This window comes from Syngnathus leptorhynchus, unplaced genomic scaffold (assembly GCF_054491065.1).
Source record: "Syngnathus leptorhynchus isolate UIUO unplaced genomic scaffold, UIUO_Slep HiC_scaffold_90, whole genome shotgun sequence".
Lineage (NCBI taxonomy): Eukaryota > Metazoa > Chordata > Actinopteri > Syngnathiformes > Syngnathidae > Syngnathus > Syngnathus leptorhynchus.
Window position 1 is genome coordinate 240,001 of NW_028232057.1, and position 6,063 is coordinate 246,063.

The following is a 6,063-nucleotide window of genomic DNA, read 5'->3' on the forward strand; positions in this document are numbered from 1 at the left end:
GCCTCACGCTCCCTCCTTGGATGGACAACATTCGTAGTTGACACTTTGTGTCATTTTATCCGAGCGGGCGGGCGCCGCGAGGCGGACCGTCCGGGGCGACTCTCGGCCTGTGTTTAAGGAGCCGGCCGGGCATCACGCTCCTTCCTTGGATGGACAACATTCGCAGTTGACACTTTGTGTCATTTTATCCGAGCGGGCGGGCGCCTCGAGAGGCGGACCGTCCGGGGCGACTCTCGGCCTGTGTTTTCGGAGCCGGCCGGGCATCACGCTCCTTCCTTGGATGGACAACATTCGTAGTTGACACTTTGTGTCATTTTATCCGAGCGGGCGGGCGCCGCGAGGCGGACCGTCCGGGGCGACTCTCGGCCTGTGTTTAAGGAGCCGGCCGGGCATCACGCTCCTTCCTTGGATGGACAACATTCGCAGTTGACACTTTGTGTCATTTTATCCGAGCAGACGGGCGCCGCGAGGCGGACCGTCCGGGGCGACTCTCGGCCTGTGTTTTCGGAGCCGGCCGGGCATCACGCTCCCTCCTTGGATGGACAACATTCGTAGTTGACACTTTGTGTCATTTTATCCGAGCAGACGGGCGCCGCGAGGCGGACCGTCCGGGGCGACTCTCGGCCTGTGTTTTCGGAGCCGGCCGGGCATCACGCTCCCTCCTTGGATGGACAACATTCGTAGTTGACACTTTGTGTCATTTTATCCGAGCAGACGGGCGCCGCGAGGCGGACCGTCCGGGGCGACTCTCGGCCTGTGTTTAAGGAGCCGGCCGGGCATCACGCTCCTTCCTTGGATGGACAACATTCGTAGTTGACACTTTGTGTCATTTTATCCGAGCGGGCGGGCGCCGCGAGGCGGACCGTCCGGGGCGACTCTCGGCCTGTGTTTAAGGAGCCGGCCGGGCATCACGCTCCTTCCTTGGATGGACAACATTCGCAGTTGACACTTTGTGTCATTTTATCCGAGCAGACGGGCGCCGCGAGGCGGACCGTCCGGGGCGACTCTCGGCCTGTGTTTAAGGAGCCGGCCGGGCATCACGCTCCTTCCTTGGATGGACAACATTCGCAGTTGACACTTTGTGTCATTTTATCCGAGCGGGCGGGCGCCGCGAGGCGGACCGTCCGGGGCGACTCTCGGCCTGTGTTTAAGGAGCCGGCCGGGCATCACGCTCCTTCCTTGGATGGACAACATTCGCAGTTGACACTTTGTGTCATTTTGTTCGGCCTGTGTTTAAGGAGGCGGCCGTCCTCCACTCGGTCCGTGTTTAAGGAGCGACACTCGCGCTCCGGTTCGGCCTGTGTTTAAGGAGGCGGCCGTCCTCCCCTTGGTCTGTGTTAAGGGCGACACTCGGTCCGTGTTTAAGGAGCGGCCCTCGCGCTCCTGTTCGGCCTGTATTTAGGGAGGCGGCCGTCCTCCGCTTGGTCTGTGTTAAGGGCGACACTCGGTCCATGTTTAAGGAGCCTGGCCCTGACGCTCCTCTCCGGCCTGTGTTTAAGGAGGCGGCCGTCCTCCCCTTGGTCTGTGTTAAGGGCGACACTCGGTCCATGTTTAAGGAGCCTGGCCCTGACGCTCCTCTCCGGCCTGTGTTTAAGGAGGCGGCCGTCCTCCCCTTGGTCTGTGTTAAGGGCGACACTCGGTCCATGTTTAAGGAGCCTGGCCCTGACGCTCCTCTCCGGCCTGTGTTTAAGGAGGCGGCCGTCCTCCCCTTGGTCTGTGTTAAGGGCGACACTCGGTCCATGTTTAAGGAGCCTGGCCCTGACGCTCCTCTCCGGCCTGTGTTTAAGGAGGCGGCCGTCCTCCCCTTGGTCTGTGTTAAGGGCGACACTCGGTCCATGTTTAAGGAGCCTGGCCCTGACGCTCCTCTCCGGCCTGTGTTTAAGGAGGCGGCCGTCCTCCCCTTGGTCTGTGTTAAGGGCGACACTCGGTCCGTGTTTAAGGAGCGGCCCTCGCGCTCCGGTTCGGCCTGTATTTAGGGAGGCGGCCGTCCTCCGCTTGGTCTGTGTTAAGGGCGACACTCGGTCCGTGTTTAAGGAGCCGGCCCTGACGCTCCTCTTCGGCCTGTGTTTAAGGAGGCGGCCGTCCTCCACTTCCTTCCATGCACCACCACATTCGCAGTTGACACTTTGCCATTTTTTCAGAGAGGTGACACTTAGTCGTTTTTTCGAAAATTGACACTTAGCCGTTTTTTCGAAAGTTGACACTTTGCCGTTTTTTCAGAGAGGTGACACTTTGTCGTTTTTTCGAAAGTTGACACTTAGCCGTTTTTTCGAAAGTTGACACTTAGCCGTTTTTTCGAAAGTTGACACTTAGTCGTTTTTTCGAAAGTTGACACTTAGTCACTTTTTCGCCACAGTGACACCTCCAGCGCGTGCCACGGCGCTTTTCAGGTCTTCTATCCGACCTTGTGCTGTCGAGGACGGCGTGTCCGACGCCGTGGGGAGACCAGCACCATCTCCTCCATACTCGTAAACGAGGTGCTTTGGAAAACGGGGGGAAAGTCGATGAGTACACTGACTACTGGGACCATTTCATTGTACTCTGGCGCACCTGAAGACCAAAAAAGGTACTGCACCTTAGCCCGGGTACCTCATCCCCTGGTACCTCGAGGAGAACTTAGAAAAATTTCGACAAATTTTTGGTGAGCTCCAGGGAGAGAGGCTGATTTTTCGCTTTTTGAGGCCGACCGCCGAACCGGCGCGGGGCGGACTCACAAGCCCCGCAGAGCCGTGGGCACTTAGTCGTTTTTTCAGAGAGGCGACACTTAGTCGTTTTTTCAGAGGCGACACTTAGTCGTTTTTTCGAAAGTTGACACTTAGCCGTTTTTTCGAAAGTCGACACTTAGCCGTTTTTTTGGAAAGTTGACACTTAGTCGTTTTTTCGAAAGTTGACACTTAGTCGTTTTTTCGCCACAATTGGCTCTGAGCTCCAGGGGGAGAGCCTGGTTTTGCCTTATTTCAGGCCGGCTGGGGAACCGGCGCGGGTCGGATGCACGAGCCCGGCAGAGCCGTGGGCACTTAGAAAATTTTCGCCGATTAAGCTGGGACCTCCAGGCGGAGACCGGCATTCCTCGTCCTCGGGGTTCGACCCAGGAACCGGCGCTGGGCAGACGCCGTAGCCACGCAGAGCCGTGGGCACTTACAAAATATTCGCCAAGTTGGCTCTGAGCTCCAGGCGGAGAGGCTGGTTTTGCCTTATTTCAGGCCGGCTGGGGAACCGGCGCGGGTCGGATGCACGAGCCCGCAGAGCCGTGGGCACTTTGCCATTTTCTCAGAGTCGACACTTAGTCGTTTTTTCAGAGAGGCGACACTCTGTCGTTTTTTCGAAAGTTGACACTTTGCCGTTTTTTCAGAGAGGCGACACTTAGCCGTTTTTTCGAAAGTCGACACTTAGCCGTTTTTTCAGAGATGTGACACTTAGCCGTTTTTTCAGAGATGTGACACTTTGCCGTTTTTTTGAAAGTTGACACTTAGCCGTTTTTTCGAAAGTCGACACTTAGCCGTTTTTTCAGAGATGTGACACTTTGCCGTTTTTTCGAAAGTTGACACTTAGCCGTTTTTTCGAAAGTCGACACTTAGCCGTTTTTTCAGAGATGTGACACTTTGCCGTTTTTTCGAAAGTTGACACTTAGCCGTTTTTTCGAAAGTTGACACTTAGTCGTTTTTTCAGAGATGTGACACTTAGAAACTTTTTGCCAAGTTGGCTGTGAGCTCCAGGAGGAGACCGTTATTTTTCGTCATTCGAGGCCGACTGCGGAACCGGCGCTGGGCGGACGCCAAAGCTCGGCAGGGCCGTGGGCACTTAGAAACTTTTTGCCAAGTTGGCTGTGAGCTCCAGGAGGAGACCGTCATTTTTCGTCATTCGAGGCCGACTGCGGAACCGGCGCTGGGCGGACGCCAAAGCTCGGCAGGGCCGTGGGCACTTAGAAACTTTTTGCCAAGTTGGCTGTGAGCTCCAGGAGGAGACCGTTATTTTTCGTCATTGGAGGCCGACTGCGGAACCGGCGCTGGGCGGACGCCAAAGCTCGGCAGGGCCGTGGGCACTTAGAAACTTTTTGCCAAGTTGGCTGTGAGCTCCAGGAGGAGACCGTTATTTTTCGTCATTCTAGGCCGGCTGCAGAACCGGCGCGGGTCGGATGCACGAGCCCGCAGAGCCGTGGGCACTTTGCCACTTTTTCGCCACAATTGGCTGTGAGCTCCAGGAGGAGACCGTTATTTTTCGTCATTCTAGGCCGGTTGCAGAACCGGCGCGGCTCGGATGCACGAGCCCGCAGAGCCGTGGGCACTTAGAAAATTTTCAGAGAGGCGACACTTTGCCATTTTTTCAGAGAGGTGACACTTAGTCGTTTTTTCGAAAGTTGACACTTAGCCGTTTTTTCGAAAGTTGACACTTAGTCGTTTTTTCGAAAGTTGACACTTAGTCGTTTTTTCGCCAAAGTGCCCACCTCCAGCGCGTGCCACGGCGCTTTCCAGGTCTTCTATCCGACCTTGTGCTGTCGAGGACGGCGTGTCCGACGCCGTGGGGAGACCAGCACCATCTCCTCCATACTCGTAAACGAGGTGCTTTGGAAAACGGGGGGAAAGTCGATGAGTACACTGACTACTGGGACCATTTCATTGTACTCTGGCGCACCTGAAGACCAAAAAAGGTACTGCACCTTAGCCCGGGTACCTCACCCCCTGGTACCTCGAGGAGAACTTAGAAAAATTTCGACAAATTTTTGGTGAGCTCCAGGGAGAGAGGCTGATTTTTTGCTTTTTGAGGCCGACCGCCGAACCGGCGCGGGGCGGACTCACAAGCCCCGCAGAGCCGTGGGCACTTAGTCGTTTTTTCAGAGAGGCGACACTTAGTCGTTTTTTCGAAAGTTGACACTTAGCCGTTTTTTCGAAAGTTGACACTTAGCCGTTTTTTCGAAAGTCGACACTTAGCCGTTTTTTCGAAAGTTGACACTTAGTCGTTTTTTCGAAAGTTGACACTTAGTCGTTTTTTCGCCACAATTGGCTCTGAGCTCCAGGCGGAGACCGACATTTTTCGTCATCCGGGTCCGACCCGGGAACCGGCGTTGGGCAGACGCCGTACCCACGCAGAGCCGTGGGCACTTAGAAAATATTCGCCAAGTTGGCTCTGAGCTCCAGGCGGAGAGGCTGGTTTTGCCTTATTTCAGGCCGGCTGGGGAACCGGCGCGGGTCGGATGCACGAGCCCGCAGAGCCGTGGGCACTTTGCCGTTTTTTCAGAGAGGCGACACTTAGTCGTTTTTTCAGAGAGGCGACACTTAGTCGTTTTTTCAGAGAGGCGACACTTAGCCGTTTTTTCAGAGAGGCGACACTTAGCCGTTTTTTCAGAGAGGCGACACTTAGCCGTTTTTTCAGAGAGGCGACACTTAGCCGTTTTTTCGAAAGTTGACACTTAGTCGTTTTTTCGAAAGTTGACACTTAGTCGTTTTTTCGCCGATTTTGCTGGGACCTCCAGGCGAGGACCGGCGTTTTTCGTCTTCCGGGTTCGACCCGGGAACCAGCGCCGAGCGGACACATTCGCTCACAAGTGCCGTTGGCACTTAGAAAATTTTTCGTTTGTCATGAGCTCCGGGCGAGGACCGGCGTTTTTCGTCTTCCGGGTTCGACCCGGGAACCAGCGCCGAGCGGACACATTCGCTCGCAAGTGCCGTTGGCACTTAGAAAATTTTTCGTTTGTCATGAGCTCCGGGCGGAGACCGGCGTTTTTTGTCTTCCGGGTTCGACCCGGGAACCAGCGCCGAGCGGACACATTCGCTCGCAAGTGCCGTTGGCACTTAGAAAATTTTTCGTTTGTCATGAGCTCCGGGCGGAGACCGGCGTTTTTCGTCTTCCGGGTTCGACCCGGGAACCAGCGCCGAGCGGACACATTCGCTCGCTAGTGCCGTTGGCACTTAGAAAATTTTTCGTTTGTCATGAGCTCCGGGCGAGGACCGGCGTTTTTCGTCTTCCGGGTTCGACCCGGGAACCAGCGCCGAGCGGACACATTCGCTCGCTAGTGCCGTTGGCACTTAGAAAATTTTTCGTTTGTCATGAGCTCCGGGCGAGGAC